Raw genomic sequence first — 19513 nt, 5'->3', positions numbered from 1 at the left:
TTATCCACCATGATCAAGTGGGCTTCATCCCTGGGATGCAAGGTTGGTTCAATATACGCAAATCAATAAATGTAATCCAGCATATAAACAGAGCCAAAGACAAAAACCACATGATTATCTCAATAGATGCAGAAAAGGCCTTTGACAAAATTCAACAACCTTCATGCTAAAAACTCTCAATAAATTAGGTATTGATGGGATGTATCTCAAAATAATAAGACCTATGTATGACAAACCCACAGCCAATATCATACTGAATGGGCAAAAACTGGAAGCATTCCCTTTGAAAACTGGCACAAGACAGGGATGCCCTCTCTCACCACTCCTATTCAACATAGTGTTGGAAGTTCTGGCCTGGGCAATTAGGCAGGAGAAGGAAATAAAGGGTATTCAATTAGGAAAAGAGGAAGTCAAATTGTCCCTGTTTGCAGACGACATGATTGTATATCTAGAAAACCCCATTGTCTCAGCCCAAAATCTCCTTAATCCAATAGGCAACTTCAGCAAAGTCTCAGGATACAAAATCAATGTACAAAAATCACAAGCATTCTTATACACCAATAACAGACAAACAGAGAGCCAAATCACGAGTGAACTCCCATAAACGATTGCTTCAAAGATAGTAAAATACTTAGGAATCCAACTTACAAGGGATGTGAAGGACCTCTTCAAGGAGAACTACAAACCACTGCTCAATGAAATAAAAGAGGATACAAACAAATGGAAGAACATTCCATGCTCATGGGTAGGAAGAATCAATATCGTGTAAATGGCCATACTGCCCAAGGTAATTTATAGATTAAATGCCATCCCCATCAAGCTACCAATGACTTTCTTCACAGAATTGGAAAAAACTACTTTCAAGTTCATGTGGAACCAAAACAGAGCCTGCATCGCCAAGTCAATCCTAAGCCAAAAGAACAAAGCTGAAGGCATCACGCTACCTGACTTCAAACTATACTACAAGGCTACAGTAACCAAAACAGCATGGTACTGGTACCAAAACAGAGATGTAGATCAATGGAACAGAACAGAGCCCTCAGAAATAACGCCACATATCTACAACTATCTGATCTTTGACAAACCTGAGAAAAACAAGCAATGGGGAAAGAATTCCCTATTTAATAAATGGTGCTGGGAAAACTGGCTAGCCATATGTAGAAAGCTGAAACTGGATCCCTTCCTTACACCTTATACAAAAATTAATTCAAGATGGATTAAAGACTTAAACATTAGACCTAAAACCATAAAAACCCTAGAAGAAAACCTAGGCATTACCATTAGGGACATAGGCATAGGCAAGGACTTCATGTCTAAAACTCCAAAAGCAATGGCAACAAAAGCCAAAATTGACAAATGGGATCTAATTAAACTAAAGAGCTTCTGCACAGCAAAAGAAACTACCATCAGAGTGAACAGGCAACCTACAAAATGGGAGAAAATTTTCGCAACCTACTCATCTGACAAAGGGCTAATATCCAGAATCTACAATGAACTCCAACAAATTTACAAGAAAAAAACAAAGAACCCCATCAAAAAGTGGGCAAAGGATATGAACAGACACTTCTCAAAAGAAGACATTTATGCAGCCAAAAAACACATGAAAAAATGCCCACCATCACTGGCCATCAGAGAAATGCAAATCAAAACCACAATGAGATACCATCTCACACCAGTTAGAATGGCAATCATTAAAAAGTCAGGAAACAACAGGTGCTGGAGAGGATGTGGAGAAATAGGAACACTTTTACACTGTTGGTGGGACTGTAAACTCGTTCAACCATTGTGGAAGTCAGTGTGGCGATACCTCAGGGATCTAGAACTAGAAATACCATTTGACCCAGCCATCCCATAACTGGGTATATACCCAAAGGACTATAAATCATGCTGCTATAAAGACACATGCACACGTATGTTTATTGTGGCACTATTCACAATAGCGAAGACTTGGAACCAACCCAAATGTCCAACAATGATAGACTGGATTAAGAAAATGTGGCACATATACACCATGGAATACTATGCAGCCATAAAAAATGATGAGTTCATGTCCTTTGTAGGGACGTGGATGAAATTGGAAATCATCATTCTCGGTAAACTATTGCAAGGACAAAAAACCAAACACCGCATGTTCTCACTCATAGATGGGAATTGAACAATGAGAACATATGGACACAGGAAGGGGAACATCACACTCTGGCGCCTGTTGTCCGGTGGGGGGAGGGGGGAGGGATAGCATTAGGAGATATACCTAATGCTAAATGATGAGTTAATGGGTGCAGCACACCAGTGTGGCACATGTATACATATGTAACTAACCTGCACATTGTGCACATGTACCCTAAAACTTAAAGTATAATAATAATAAAAAAAGAAAAAAAAAAGAAATTTTAAACTTCTAATGAATAAAAAAATTTGGTATATTTTTTGCCTCTCTGCACACTTAATGCCATTTATTTTTTGAGGTATGTTTCAAAAATATTGTCTACTTCAAAAAAACCCTTTGTGTAGTAAAGAAGGAAGGTATTCAGTTGATTTTACAGGTGAGAAACTGAGGCTCAGTAATGTGATAGGAGTTACCCAAGGTCTTGTGGCTGATTAGTGGTGATAATATTCTGTTTTTTGAGTCTAATGAGCAGCTTTACTCAGCTGTATCATGGGAGGTTAAATCAGGCTTTGTGGGGTTGTCTCTCCTCATTTAATACTGAGAGGACATGAAAGAAACAAAAGAAAAAGAAAACTCTGAGCACATTACGTTTCTGTGAGTGAATGGTGTTTGAATATTATTTTAGAATCTCTGGAGACAGAACCAGATTGCTGCTTGTTCATTACTTTCATATCAGATTATACAGAGGGCAAATCATAGGTGACTTCTCAGTATTTCACAAAGTATCTCAGTGTGTGTGTGCAAGGGGCAGAATTATTATATATGATAGAGGGGGCATAAATCATATAAAAATTGTGGGGGATTTTAATATTTTAGGTTTCTAAAGAGATAGATATCAAGTTTTTGGGTTTGTGGAAATGTTGATGCTAAGAAATTGATGCTGACACTTCAATTATGAAAACTAGGATTTTAATGGGAATTTGGAAATTTACAGTTTTAACACAATCCATAGATCAGCAGTACATTAGTACAGAAAACTGGCTCTCCAGAATGATTATTGCAGTTTTGATGATACTTTGATGATCTATTGGGCTTAATTGAACACCTCTGTGCTTAGCCTCAGAATCACAGTGCAATGATGAACTGGGCTAATTAATGATAAGTATACTGGTTATATCAGTAATAAATATTTGAATCACGTGACACAATGAGGACCTAACTTCACTTGTTACTGAATGAGTAACTTAGTTGTTATGCCTGCCTTGATGATTTAATTTCAGCAAATAAAGCTTTTTTTTAGATAATGTGAGGGCTTGCAAGGGTAAATGGCACAAAATTGCTGTCTGTCCTCTAGGACCTCACTATTTAATGAGAGAACAGAACTCAAACAAAATTCATTAAAACAAAAGACCCTGGCTGTTGTGTTGAAATAGCTGTATAGGCAAAATGAATTAGCATCATGTATATACGGTCTAATCCTTTGTCTATGTATTCAACTATGTGGACAACAATTTCTGTGATGTTCTGTAATGACAGGATGATACTGGAAGTCTGTACAGCTCTAGAGAGGGCATGGTGGGAAGGATGATGAGTTATTTCTGGGCATAAGTGGGGATTAACGAGGAAAATAATAGTCTTTGGAGAGGAGTGAGTTACGATGGTGTAAGAGGAGGTTACCAGTAGGAGAGACATTTTGGATACAGGGAATGCCAAGTGCCTTTGAGGTGATACCCACCTTAATTGGTGCCTAAAGATCAATCAACGTCATTTTACAGTTAGAGTTTCGTCAGGAAACATAGTCTTGATTCAATTTCTCAGCTTTCTACAATGGTAGAAGCAAAATCATTTCACTCTCATTCCAATGTGGAAACAGAGTCACAAAGGTAAGAAGAGTTGAAATAATGTTCAGGGTAACACCTAGATAAGACACAACTTTGGGACCACTGTTGCATTCTTTTCATTTTGATTGCTTTATCAGTGCTGAAGGTTTTGATAAATATGAGGTATGAGGTGTGACATTAAGTCAGAGAACTGACTTTTATGAATGTTTGGTACCCCCATTTCAGAGTCAAACCTTTATTTGAAACTGCACTCTTTCTTTCTTCTTATTGCAATCTTTTACATGGTGTAATCTTTTCTGGAAATAATCATTAAGTGGCATAGCAAATCACTATCACTTGTTCTTATTTTTTCTGAAAAGATATACTTCTTTTATAAAAGAAAAGATAAGAGCTGCTAAAATATTTGTAATCCAAAAATGTGGTCCCGTTAGATTTTTAAAAGTATTTAAAAATTTTTTTAATTTTGTGGGTACATAGTAGGTGTATATATTTATATGATGCCTGAGATGTTTTAATATAGGCATGTAATGTGAAATAAGCACATTATGGAGAATGGGGTATCCAGCCCCTCAAGCATTTAGCCATAGAGTTACAAACAATCCAATTACACTCTAAGTTATTTCAAAATGTATAATAAAGTTATTGACTATAGTCATGTTAGATTTTTTTGAAGCAGAGAGTTGATTCTGAGTTTGGAAATGTAAGCCGTAACAAAGAAAAAGATGCATAAATGATAAATCATAATAATTATCAGTTATTGAAAAAATCTTCAGCCTTACCTCCATTTTTTTAAGAGAGAGATGTTAAAGGAATGCACTTATTATTCAGCCTTTCTTATTATCTTTAACATGATTAGTTATATATAGCATTTATTGAGTGCTTACTCTGTGCCCCCCCCCAAACAAATCTCTGAGGTAGGTGCTATTCTTGTACTCATTTTACAGTTGAGGAAACTGAGACCCAGAGATGTTAAGCAACACGCCCAACGTCATTTAGCTAGTATGTGAAAGAATTGACATCTGAACCCATATTGTCCAGCACGTGTTTTCTGAACTGCTGTTTTATGGCTGTCTTCTCTTTAAACCTGCAACTTTTCATTAAGGGGTTCTCCCTGGTGAAATTTCCAGTCAACAGTCAACTTTTTTTTCTGTGAGATATACGTGTGTATGTTGTGTGTGTGTGTGTGTGTTTATTTGTGCATACTTTGTATGTGTAGACCATCTATGCCAGTTTCCACAAGCAACCACTGTATCAGTCAAGATTAGATAGGCCATGGCAGTAGTGATAAACAGCCCCCAAATTGCAATGGCTTAACACAACGTAAGTTTATGCAAAACTCTTTTGTCCATTCTGCATATCAGTGTGGGCAGTCAGAGCTATGTGGGGATGGGAGACTGGGGGAAGCGACTCTTCTCTGCACGGTCTTACAGGGGCCCAGGGTAATGGAGGCTCTGCCATGTTGTAGCTGACCATCTGGAATGTGTAGATTCCTCAGTCTATATGTTAGGAGAGGAGAGCCAAGAATCACATGCTGGTTTTTAAGTGCCTCCTCCTGCAGTGACAAAAGCACTTCTGCTTGTAACATCTCATCCAGAGCTAGTCGTGTGGCTCCACCTAACTGCAAGGGGGTGGGAAATGTAGGGAAGCAAAGAGTGCCTGATGAGCAGCAAGTATCTCTGCCATAGCTGTTCTCAGTATGAACTTCCTTAAAAGTTTTAAATAACAGAAAGCTATTGGATAATATGAATGTCACACATTAAGCCAGGAGAAAATGTGCATTAGATATTCAGAATTTCTGGGTGACTTCAGCTTGTCCAACCTCTTCACTTCATCTGCTCCCCCTGTTGTGGTGTTCCTTTTTCTTGGGGGTGGGGAGGGGTGGTATGCAAGTCTGTGGGTTATACTTGCTTCTAGATTTTCTCCCCTCCCACCTTTGGGACTCCACTGGATATGTAAAATCTTAGAATGACTGAGATTCCCTTTCAGCTTTGCCACCACCCAGCCATCCTTCTCTTCCCACTGAGATTTGGTGCTGCCCTGCAGAAGCCTGACTATTAGAGCAAAGTTCTTGCCTTTGTGTCAAATTTCCTGGATATATACAACAAAGCTCTCTTCCAAACTGGCAGAAGGAAGAAGGAATATGATTTTTTTCATTGCATTTCCCTCTTGATTATGTGTGTTGACATCACAGTGGGGTTCAGGAGATGCTACCCCAAAATGTAGCTGAGCAGTTTAGCAGCTTAGCCTCAAATCATATTTTAAATTTTTTCCCCCTTTCCTCCTTTCCCCCCAGTTTCAAGACGTAGCTCTGAGATAAAGTACAAATGTGTTTTACAGCCTCAAAATGTTTTCTTTTCTCCACTCCCTTCCCTTTGGCACTTTATGCTCCCATACCTTATATGCATTTATTTATGTAGATGTTTATTAAGCATACACCATTCTCACTTATCTGGTCATATTTTTCCTTAGAATCTTCAGGGATTGGATCCTGATACAGACCAGATATTCTGGAATTCTCTCTCCAACAAAAGATTACTTCAAGGCCAGAACACACTCCCAGCTAGAGATCCAAGGTAAGATTAATTGAGATTAATTTGTAACCTGGTTGGGCCCATGGTGGTGTTGGCCCCTTCATCAGATGGGCCCCTTCACCAGATGGGGACAATCATTCAAGATGAGCCGTCAGAGCAAATCATGCCACCTGGGACCTCCTCGCTCCCCCAACCCCTGCCTCTTCTGCACCCCAAACCCTCTCTTTAAAAACTCCTGCATTCCTTCCCCAAGTTAAAGGTGAATTTTTTTTTGCCTACTCTTCCTCTTGCTAGCAAAATAAAGTTTTGCTTTCTTTCTATCACATCTTGTTATTATTTTGGCTTCTTTCTACAAGCAGTGAGCAGCCAGACTCTTTTGCCAGTTATAAAAATATAGCACCTGGGCATATGAATTATTTTAAGCCGAAGGGATTTACAGAAGAAGGAAGAGCTCTCTGACTTTCCTCTTCCATTTTCCTCTAAAGCAGGTCATAAGACCCTCATGTGAGAGATGCCCACCCTATATCTGGAAGAAAACAGCATCTTTATCTTGGAAGATGAAGGGATACAGTGAGGAATCTGAACAAACAGACCTTGCTAAATTTCCTCCTGTTTATTACACTTACCTCATGTTCTTTGCCCTATTATATTTCTCTGCAACTATACGCTTTTCATCAAACCTACTATAAAAAAACATATGGGTTTAAGTGTTTCTTTGGGTCTTCATTTCCTATGAAGACTCCTGTGTCACAAACGGTGACCTTTGGTTCTTAGCCTGGTTCTTGGTGGCTTCTGCAGCATCAGAATGATAGGCTTTTACATAGGCCTAAGGGTAGGGCTTATTGGTGCTTTAAACCAAACTTGTGTGGGAAGATGGATGAATTTGAGAGACTGAGGGAGACCTTGTACATGAGGCAGCCTTAAACTTTAAGGAGTAAGAAGAAAATCCTCTTTTCCAAGATACTTTCCTCCCCTCCACACACTGTCAGTAGTAGACGTAATTGCTTAGTCATAGCAACAGAAATTCCACTAATTAGGGATTCACTTATGTTAACAAGCACCCTTTTTAAGATGCAATTAGGATTTAGGATGGCAATTACTAATTAACAATTCATGCAAATTTTCTTAATCAGATAGCTTTTCTTCTTAACACCTAGCTGAGATTGGTCTCTAGGAAGGAAATGGAAGGAAAATTTGGAACTTGGTGGTGTCAGGGTTAGGAGTAGGTGGAGGTCAGAGACAGAAGAAAAGGTAATTAAAAATATTTTTTTTCCAATTATTAAAACCCTTAGTACAATTCAGTGGAGTGCTTAAGAGCACAGGTCTGGAGCCAGACTACTCTTGATAGATGCATGGCTCTGGGCATGTTGCTTCATCCCCATATACCTCAATAATAGGACAATAATGCAAATACATCAGCGGGTTTGATTAAAATTAAATGAGTTAATACATATAAAGATTTTAGTACATAGAAATATTAGCTCTTTTGAATAATTTAGAAAATACAAAACAAAATAAGAATTTCTCCGATTCATAGCACGTCTCCAGATTATCGTACCTGTAAAGGACCACTGTTCACATTTTGCCCTATTTCTATTCAGTATGTTTACATATCATATACAAGTACACATATAAATTGAGATCATACTGTCATTACATCTTAGGGTTTTGATTTATTTTCAGGTAATATTAGCTATGAGTGTTATAGAACTGAACCAGGGTCTGCTTGCCTGGCACAGTAAGACCAAATGTCCATACCGAGGTTTGCAGCGGTAGAAAGGAAGGTGTTTATTTGCAGGGCTCCAAGCAAAGAGGTTCAGGCAGCTGGTGTTTAAATCCTGACCCCACTCCTCTCCATGGCTTGCAGGTAAGGGTTTTTAAAGGCAAGGGTAAATTTCAGGAAAGGAGGAATTATAGGCAAAATCATAAATCAATATAAGGAGGTTACACATTGGTTTTGGCCTAAAAGCGTGGGATATCTTGAAGTGAGGGCTTACAGGTCATAGGTATATTCAAAGATTTTCTGATTTGCCATTGGTTAATGAAGAGAAGCTTTGCTTGAAAATTTGGGGTCAGCAGAAAAGAATGTTAGCTCTGGTTCATGAATGTGACTTTCTTCAGGCTCCTCAGGAAGAAACTGAGAACAAAGAATGATGGTCAGAGTTCAGTCCCCAGTTCCCTTTTATCTGAGGTCTACTGTGGGGACGAGTTGTTTGTTGGGGATCTGGGTTCCTGAAAAAAAAACTCAGAGACATATGTGAAGATGTTATCTTTAGTCTCTATTGGGGAACCAAACATCTTGTGATTCTAGCTTCCTTGGCTATTGTTTTAGGTTACTATTTTACCTTCATGCTTATCAAGTTGCTTAACTTCTCAAGGCTAGCTAGGTACCTGCAATTTCTCTTGAAAGAGCTCAATATTTCCCCGTATTTCCATGCTTGGGAGGCCTGCAGGCCACTGAGAGGGAAGTCTCTGCTGTGTCTCACAAGCACTTTGGAGAAGGCTTCGTGGAGGAGGTGGGCTAGTAAATGCATGTGCATTTCCACAGTCAGATTTGAAAGGAGTTTGCAGGTTAGGAGTATGGTGTAAACAAAAACATAAGGCAGGAAGCCCAGGAAGGAAAAGAGACACTCAGGTGGCTACAGGAGGGCTCAGGAGGTGGGGAGGATAAAGGAGAACTTGGGTCTGATTATGGAGGAACAAGAGCACTTGCTGTTTAGACAGTAATAGTGGGTTAGGTTGGCGGTGGGTTTAGGAAGACCAGTTAGGAGTCAATTGCAATAATGCAAGGCAGCAGGGGTGAAGGACTGAAATAGGGACTGCACGATTTCTGTTGGAATAAATAGGAAGCCGTGGGTATGAGAGGCAGTGCAGAGAAATAATTGACACAATGTACTGACTGATTAGATAAGGGTTTGTTAGAGGAAAAGGGAAGAGATAGAGATTCTAGAGAATTCTAGAGGCTCTGAGAATTATAGAAAGTATGATTGGGAGAGTGTTGCACTATTCAGGGAGAGAAGAATAGAGGAGGAGAGGCAGCTGGGCTGTAATAAATTCAAACTAGAAAATGATGGTGATAATAATAATAATAATAATAATAATAGTGGCAGTTTATCTGTTAAACACTGAGTATGACTTTAGCATTATACTAAGCATTTTATATTATCTCATTTAATCCTCATAACCTTTTTATTGTCTATAATATATAGATATAATATATGAGCTGTATTACTTTAAAGAGGAATTAACTTCTCCAAGCCATATATTCTCATCTGTAAGTACAAATTCTCATCTATAAATACACATTCTCATCTGTAAATACAAACTTATAGATGAGAAAATATGGCTCAGAGAAGTTAATTCCTCTTTAAAGTAATACAGCTTATAAAAAAGTAGGGTCAGATTTTGAGGTGTCTTCTGTCTGCTAGTGAACCCAACGTCTTAATCACATGTGTTGAGTCTGAGGAGTAGTATATGTGGTATATGTGTCACCATGTCCAAAACAGATGGAAATTTGGATCTGGAGCTTAGGAGAGAAGCCAAGACAAACTAAAGATTTTGAAATGATCAGTGCAAATAGGATAATTAAAGTACAAATCCGTGTGATTATGTATAATGAGAAAATACACATAATCTAAAAATGCAACTGTAAGAAAAATCAGTAACTAGGGGGTGAGGAAATGGAAAGGAAAAACTTTAAAAAGAGTCAGAATGTCAAGGAAGAATTAGCGTTAAGATAGTTCAAAGAGTTAACCATAAGGATAATATCTAGGAGGATGTGATCAACAATGTTAGGCTGCCAAGAGGTCCTGTAGGTTGTCGATTAAGAAAATTAATTAGATAGTAATTAGGAGCGCATTAAAGATCTCTGAGACAAGACTTTTAGAAGATTAATGAAAGAGGTAAATAGGAATCATATTACAGGGTTAACAGCACGTGGCTAAGAAGTTCAGGAAATGAGTGTACATAACTCTTTTAAGGGCTTGATGTCAAGGAATATGTAACATGGAACGTTAACTCAAAGGGGGAATAAAATGGAGGTACATTTTTTATTTTGCTTTTTTGTTTGCTTCTAGTTTATTTTGTTTTCTTAGGGATAAGGAAGACTTCCATCTGATGGGAAGGGAATGTGTGAAGATAAAGGAGAAAAGGAAGAGAGGGTATATAGAAATAAATGGAACCCCCAGAGGAAGAGTCCACTTTGGAAAAGAAGAAATTCCCACTCTCTTCTGAGAAGGAGAGATGAGGAGAAGACAGGTAGGGGAGGGGAGATATTACCATAGAAGAAACTGTAGGAGGCGAGGTCATTGGTAAGGGTAGTGAAGGCAAGCATAAAACAGATGTTAATAGAGTGGAAAATATTCTGAATAATCATGTAGAGAAAATGGACTCAAGTTAGGAATTTAAAAAAATATGCAGGAGCTTTGATGTTTACCTTATTTAACGAGAGAAGCTCATATGCCAACCTCAAACCAGTTTTAAAATTGGATCAATGTGCTATACAAATTCTTTAGTTATATAAACCTAATAGTTGAAGGCATCTTCTTCTATTGCAGCAGAAATAAAAAATATAAATCTTTATATAACTTATGTGTTGAGTTCTCCTTTAAATTCTTGCTTGGATGAAGGGTACAGAGAGAACTGTGGCTTCTATGTCTAACTCAGGAAGTGATCATAAAGATTCCTTCCATTTGTATTGGGCTTTATTGTTTAGAAAATATGATAACTCATGTTATCTTACATTCCAAAAGGCCTGGAAGGAAGAAAAATCTTCTTGAGTATAAATCACACTGGAAAAATATTTTCAGAGAAGGGAAAGAGTCTCTCATGCTGTATAACTGCCATTTCCAGAAAGCACAGAAAAGAGGGCCGGGTGTGGTAGCTCAAGCCTGTAATCTCAGCACTTTGGGAGGCTGAGGTGGGTGGATCACCTGAGGTCAGGAGTTCAAGACCAGCCTGGTCAACATGGTGAAACCCCATCTCTATTAAAAATATAAAAGTTAGCCAGGCATGGTGGCAGGTCCCTGTAATCCCAGCTACTAGGAAGGCTGAGGCAGGAGAATCTTTTGAACCTGGGAGATGGAGGTTGCAGTGAGCCAAGATCACGCCACTGCACTCCAGCCTGGGCGACAGAGTAAGACCTTGTTTAGAAAAAAGAAAAGAAAAGAAAAGATGAATCCTCAAGGGCAGCTCAGAGTTCTTCTAAGTCCTTGTTAAAGAAGCCTGTTCCAGGTTAGGCACATGTTCTTGGGATTTGATATTTTGCCAGTGGAAATAATATTTCTTTCTCTTTGGATTTATGTAGGATGCCCAGAATGCTGGGAGCTTCTTGAAATCTCAATTAGGGCTTTTACATAGTATACCAATAACAATTTCTTACACAGCTTTGAGCTCTTTCCGGGAATGGGGATGAGGTTTTGCATATAAAGCCACATTTTTGTGTAAGCACTTTGAATCATCTGGTTGACATTTAGGCTATTGATCCTTGCTATCAGAATCACTAGCCACAGAGTTCTGAAGGATTGGCTTTGGCCTTGACACTCTTATCAAAAACTGAGCAAACAGCACTGTAGAGGGCTCTTTAGGGCCTTATACACTGGTTTCTAATTCTCCTCTTTCACATTTGTAACTTAGGAATGTGGCTTGTTGGTTTTCTTATTTAGAAGGTTTGTTTATAATAATCACTTTAAGTTTTGTATCCTTTACAGTTTTATATATTCTATTTTTCTCTTAGTGAATTCCTATGAAGTATGCAGGGAAGGGCAATGCTATTTTTTTCAACAGAAAAATAACCCTGTAGTGAAGATGATTTGCTCAGGGTCTCACAGCTAGTCACCAGGGAAGCCAGGATTTGAACCCCCCATCCTCTCAGACCTGCTTTTAACCTGACATTTTGATGCCTGTGCAAGTCATGGGCCTTGATTCTAGAGTAATAATGGAAAGGAATTATATTTATGTCAAATAGAATAAGATGCAATTTCCATTTTTAATGTCTAAAATCGTTGAATATTGGCAATATCATGTAGTTCTACTTAATATAGATAGCCAAGTACTGTGGGGAAATAGTGTAGATTTTAGAGTCTGACTAGCCTAAGCTAGAATCCCAGCTGTACCTCATGTCAGAATTGAATTACTTCTATATTGTTTAACTTTTCTAAGCCTTTGTTTAACCTTCCTAAGCCTTTGTTTCCTCATTTTTAAAAATGGTTGAGAATGGTACTTCCTTTAAAGGTCCTTATGAAGAGCGCACAGTGCCATGTCTGCAAAAAACCTATCTCAGTATATCAGTATATTATGCATAGTAAGTTATAAATAGAACACAGCAGATATTATTGCCAATAAGGGATTAACAAATACCAAATTGGAAAATAAAAGGAGCATTTTAATTGTTTGTTGTATGTTTAATATTGTATTTTTAGATAAGAAATAATTTGTCATTCTTTTTAAATGCTGAATACTATTTTTTAGTACTGAGTGCTATTTTTTAATTTGTAGATTATTTGGCTATGTGTGGGAGAAGAAGGGCATTACTGATGATTTCTATGTTCTGTCTCTTACACATATTTTCTTTTTTTCTATAATAAATAAGAAGTGTTTTTATAGTGGATATGAAGCTATAAGATAAAAATTGGTTTAAGCATTAAATGATAAAATATTAAGAATTTAAAAAAGGAACAACTTTCTAAAAAAGTCGATAGCCTCTGGCTGAAAAGGAGAGTTTGATATTTAAAGTAAAAATCCACGTATGTCTTCCATCTGCTCATGTGCATTCTGTCAGTCATTTATACATTTATTCATTCATTCAACAAATAATATTTAAGTGCCACCATGTTTCAGGAACTGTGAGGAGATTAGAAAAAGATGGAATTCTTAATTCATAATGGGTTATTGATGACATCTTTTCCTCAGAATAATGAAATGCCAGGAAGATGCACCCTTCTTGGGCAGTCAGATATGTATACTTTATATGCATATTTGAGCTCACTGAAAAAGAATAGGAAATAGAAACTCAGCTTCAGGAAAATAATAGATTATTTCTATCATACATTCAATGGCTACTGGAAGACTAACTTATAAAGATATAGGTGGTATATTTGCCATTGAAAAAAATCTTACAAAAAATGCTAATAGGTACTAACTGTCATTAAAACACTGAACGTTACTATTAAAGAAACTAATAAGCAAGGGAATTCATACAAGGAAAAAATAAAATTACAGGTTTAATGAAAAGAATGTTTACCTTAGGACAGAGAAACCCATAACCAAAATTTGAGAAATCTTTGAAATGATAAACAGCCATTGACCTGTTATGGGTTCTGCACTGTGCTTGCCCAAAGAGTTTATTTTACTTTTTCTTTTCATGCTGTAGGTCAGAGTAAAACATTTTCTCATTCAATGTTTTAAGTTTTGGTTAAATGGCATTGGCATTTATTGATTTTTAAAATATTATGATTAGAAAAAATAGAATTTTTTCAGATGGTATCTGCAACATAATTGGCAGCTGAATTTGAATTCTGCTTCTGTCCTAATTGGTCGTATAATCTTAGGCAGGTCACTGGACAATTCTGAGCTTCAGTTTTCTCATCTATTAATTAGGCAGAATGGTTTCTAAGATACAGGATGGTTGTGAGGATGAGTGTTACAAGATAGAGAATATGTCTAGGATGGTATCTAGGACACAGAAGAGACTCAAATGTTATCCCTTTCATTCAAAAAATATTTGATGCATGAAATGTGTGGTTTTCAAAAAATTGCTGCTATTTTAGTTCTACTTTTAATTATTTCTTAGAATCTTTTTTTTCCTCCTTGGAAATATGTAACCGAGTTTACATAAAAGTAAAATAGGTAATAAGATTTAATTCTTTAATTTTGTTTTTTCCAGCTGTTGTTTTAGAAAAATGTTCATTTTTTAAAAAAGATATGTGATCTTGGATGTTTGCTAACATTTTTTCATGACACAGGGAGACATCAATACTAACTTATCCTTCATTCAATATTTATTAAGTACCTACTATGCACCAGGCATGATTCTGAGACTGTGTACACAATGGTGGATGAGACAGACATGGTCTCTGCTCTCATGAAGTATGAGAAGTGACATAAAGTAAAAAGACAGGATGTTGTGATAGAGAATAATAGGGAAGTACAACTCTGGATTGGGTGGACAGGGAACTCCTCCCTGAGGAGGAGATATGTCGGTTAAGATGGAAGGAATAAGAAACAGCCAGCCGTGAGAGAGTGATTTAGAGTAGTAAGCCAAATGCCCTAAGGTCAGAAAGATGTGTACGAGGAAATGATAAAGGTCAGTGTGGCTGGAGCACAGGAAGGTTGGAAAGAGTAGTGTGAAACAGCAAAAGACTGGCCCTGGAACTAATCATGCAGGGCCTTGTAGATCACGGCAAAGAGGATGGCTTTTCCTTTAAGCATGGGAAAGCTATTGATAGAAAGTCAAAATTATAAAAGATCTGTCCCCTGTGATGTGATTTAGAAACATGAGTTAGGGATGATCACAGCTTGGACTAGGTTGGTGACATTCTCTGTGAGATGCACAGAGAAGCAAGTAGAAGAGTCATCTGTTTTGAAGATAAAAAGTATAGGCTTTTTCTTTTTTTTTTCCTAGCATGGAATGACTATGAGAGCTAAAGGAGATAGATGAATTCAGAATGACTTTGCAAGCTTCTGGCTTGAAAAATTGGATAGTTCTTGGTATCATTTGCTAAAATGGGGGAAAACTGAAGAAGGAGTAGGATGATTATATTTTGTTTTTGGTGAGGGAAGATTAAAAGTTCTGTGTGGAGCATGTTAAGTTGGAAATACCTGTGAGACATTCAAGTAGAGATAGCAAGTTGGCAACTAGTTCAAAACACACCATTCACTTGCTCAAACCCTCTATTGGTTTTGTATCCTGGTTAGAATAAAATCTAAAGTTCTTATAATGGCTGACAAGTCTTGTTTTGGCCTCTGCTCTCAGATTCCATCTGCCTGCTTTCTTTCCCTCATTCACTCTGCTTCAGGTACATTTGTCTTCTTACTCATCATGGAAACTCACCATGCTATTCGTGTTCCAGAACATTTGAGCTCACTGTTCCTTGTGCTAGATAGCCTCTTTCCATGATCTTTGCTTGGCCCTTATGGTTTACTCCATGCAGGTCTCTGATCAAATATTACTTCCTCAGAAATTCCTCCCTGATCACTCAACTAGAATGGCTTCTACCTTCAACTTCAACACTCTCTCCCCATATCCTGCTTAATTTTTTCCCCCAGCAATGAATGCTTCCAACATATATGAATATTTTAGTTTATTTTGTTTATGATCTGATTGCCCACTTAAAAATAAGCCCCATGAAGGCAAGGACTTTGTCAATTCTCCATTATATCTCCAGTACCCAAGATAATACCTAGTATATTGTGGACACCCAATAATTGAATAAATATTAACGGAATGAATGATTATGATAGAGTGCATAGGAATGGTTGCAACTAGAATGTACATTTGGGATACAAGTAGATGGTGTGTAAAGCTCCAGTGATAGCTAGGATGATCCAGGGAGAGTGTGTATTATGAGTAGAAGTGGGCCAAAACTTAGTGCTGACAGACTCCCAGTTAGAGGTTGGATTGAGGAAGTGAGGGAGGTCCAAAGCCAATAGAGACTGAAGGGTGACAATCAAAGAAGACTGGAAGATCTGGGAGGTAAACCAGGGGAGCACAGAGGCATGATTCCAAAAAGAGAGTGCTATAGGATGGTGGAAGCAATCCCTTTTCACTAGATCTTTCTTCAACAAAGTTATTTATTAACCGTCATGTTATTACTTAATTTCTTGGCATAACTAAAACCTAGTCATACATAGACTATTCCTTATACATGGAGATGAAGTATTCAAATAATGAATCTGATATTGTACGTCATAATTACAGTCCTTTTATCAGTCTCTTTTCCTACTACTGTTTACCTAATGAAAAGGTACCTATTTGCCAAATATGTACAAATATCTTTGTTTTTAAACTGCTCCATATGATTATTTTTGTTCCTGCTGTCTGCTTTTTGTCACTGTTTGATATAACCATGTAGTTGTGATGAAAAACTGGATCGAGGGCAGGAAGGGGAAACAGTAAAGTCAAAGTAGCATCAGAATAGTTCATTTAGCTCTTAGAGACAGGCTATTAAAGAAAATGGTGTTGCCATTGATTACTTATGTACTAGTATCCTGAAATTAACAAACACAGTATAGTAAGAGCATAAAATCTGCTCAAAAATAGTGGGATGGATATTAATATTTGACCTACTCAATCAATATAGACTTAATAAGTCAACTTTTCAGCTTGAGTGTTACTTTAAAAAGTCTAACTTTGATGTGATTTTCCAAAACATCATCAAAAAATTAATTTTACTTCATTGTTGGTGTCACCAAATAATTTCCTTCATTTTGAACTACGTCAAGAAGGTTTTTTTAAAAATAGAGCCAAACACACATTTTCATGGTTGATTTTATCTGTCTTCTAATATCCTGACATTTCGTTACTCAGAAATGTATTTGAAGCCACAGTCACCTTGGCCACTGGTAAATGCCTGTTATTTGCTTCTTTCAGAAGAAACTCTCTTTTCAGTTTAGGCACCAAATAGTGTTTCAACACTTTTCTTGGCCATGAAGAAAATACTGCACTCTTTGGCATTATGGCAAATCATATACAATTACAGATTTTGCCTGAAGTTGTTCCTTACTGGTCCAGGCATTGTTTATATTGCATATGAAATAGCTTCAGTAAAGCTGTAAAATTATTTAATATTAACTTTAAGATATCAACAAAATGGTTTCTCTTATAATTATTGTTTCTGATACAGGTAGGACACAGTGTTCTGAATTTGTACCTTCATATAATTTTAGTTTGAAAATGTAAGGAATAAAGACCTAAAAACCTTGAGTCTTCTTGCTATACATGGAAACTATTCTCTCTCTCTTCCTTTGCTCTTTCCTCTTTATCTTTTTCTCTTTTGTTTCACAAAGATTTAAAGTGACACACAAAGATATTAAAAAGAAAACAAGTTAGAATGAATGTTAGACCAGCAAGACATGTGACACAAAGGAAAAAATAAAGGACAGTAAAACTAAATTAGGAGTGAGATTAAATCCTCAAATTGTAGCTACAAAACCCCAAGTACTTGTTAGAGGTAGGCAGTGGATGCAAAACTAGGGCTTCTAACTGGCAATGTGAGTAAGGAAACACTAGGTTTTTTCATAAGGAGAAATAATCTGGTATCCTAGGTTAATCACCATTATTCCTTACAGGGACAACAGAAAGATTTCTACACTTGGTCCTTAGAGAGAGGAGACTGTGTAGTGCAGTGAACAAAGTTCTCAATAGCATTATCAGCAATTAACATAGGAATTATTCTCATATTGCCTTATAGCATCAAGCCAAAGTACAACTCAGTAAAAGCAATTCAGACCCATGGGGGTGGGGGGTTAGAGGGGTACTTTTAAAGTGGCCAAGGTGAAATGCCCCCTAGTGAACTATTATTTAGATTAGATAATATTTAGATGAATGCTAAACTTTATATCTTTTATGGCAGTGATCTTCAAACTACAGTTTGCATCTGTTAGTGGGTAAAATTATTTCAGAGCGTTGCAACCAACTTAAAAAAATATAATAAACAAGAATAGTTTGAAAAATCAGAGTGTTTTGAGAAATATGTTAATATTTACTTCCATTGTATGTACAGGGTCATGATGCAAAATGTACCTCCCAGTGTGAGTCTATTTAAAGGGTTTGGAACATGCTGCACTAAGGCAATTTTCATAGATTATCTTCTTTGCCTGATTTTGGGGAAGGTATTGCTTGGGAATAACTCAGATTATATCCCTTTGCAAGCACCTTGAGAGCTGCAATTCTGAGTTAAATTATCAGTTAGGGCCCAGAGAGATGGGAATGGAGAGAGAAGTATTGAAATGCATTTGGAGAAATGGAGATTACTGATCTACACTGCTATGTGATGGTGAATCAAGACAGCATGCACCAGGGTTCCAGGAGACTTTGTGGAAATGAAAGAAAAACCTATATAATTGAATGCATAGCTCAGTATGGAGCATCTGCTATAACCCAGTTAAAAGTTGGAAGTCATCCATCCAAAATACTAATTTTGGGTCTTTTTGCCAGTGATTTCACTGAAGGTCCGTGATAAGTGATAAGACAACTGCATAACTGTGATAAAGTAACATCATGTACAGCCACAAGATTAACCCTAGAAAAGATTACCCTTTCTTTCCACAAGGCAAGTCTCACTGATGTAAAAATCTATTTTCACTCCTGAGAATTTGATTAGATTTCACCAACCACAATTAGAAAACTCAATCTTTTTCATTCTCACACGCTTCAAAAGTAATTGAGTGTTGAAGTGCTACAATTAGCAAAGCCTCAGAAAATATGACTTCATACATGGTAATTTTACATTCCATTTGCCTCATAATTAAACCCAAGAGAAATCACACAAGGGGACGTTATAACAGCAAATGTCTCGTAAGATCTTCTACTTTAAATATATGTATATATACACACATACACACACACATATATATACATATTCAGTTATTGTGAATCATATTTTTCTCTGATCTTGCCTTCTTTACCATCCGTAAGCTCCCTAAGATCAAAAACAATGTTCTGTACTTTTTAAAAGAAAGCAAGTTTACTCAGATATAATCTATGTAGAGTAGAGTTCACCCTGTCGTGTATAGAGTTCTAATGAACTTTGACAAATGTTTGCTGTGTTCTGTAACCACCACTGAAGTCAAAGTACAGAGCTTTTCCATCACCACCAAAGGGTTCCGCATGGCCTTTTGCAGTTATCCTCCTTCCAGGCTCACAGTCCTTGGTAACCACTGATCTGTTTTCATCCAGTTTTGTCTCTTCCAAAATGTCATTTAAATTGAATCATATAGATGCTACTGACTTATCCATTCACCAGTTGATGGACAGTTTTTTTTTTTTGGTTTTTAGTGGTAATAACTAAAGCTGATGTAACTATTTATATACAGGT

General features: G+C 37.1%; 1 long non-coding RNA gene across 2 annotated transcripts in view; it reads left to right on the top strand.

The window, feature by feature from the left end:
• The window catches only part of LOC134810206 (uncharacterized), a 396797-nt gene that overhangs the window by 222641 nt on the left and 154643 nt on the right, over positions 1-19513 (top strand). For both annotated transcript variants that reach the window (XR_010157733.1, XR_010157734.1), the window contains exon 4: positions 6418-6521. This is a non-coding gene — a long non-coding RNA (uncharacterized LOC134810206). The remainder of the gene's footprint in view (positions 1-6417; positions 6522-19513) is intronic.

This window comes from Pan troglodytes, chromosome 5, assembly GCF_028858775.2.
Source record: "Pan troglodytes isolate AG18354 chromosome 5, NHGRI_mPanTro3-v2.0_pri, whole genome shotgun sequence".
Lineage (NCBI taxonomy): Eukaryota > Metazoa > Chordata > Mammalia > Primates > Hominidae > Pan > Pan troglodytes.
This window is presented reverse-complemented; position numbering and strand designations above follow the sequence as displayed.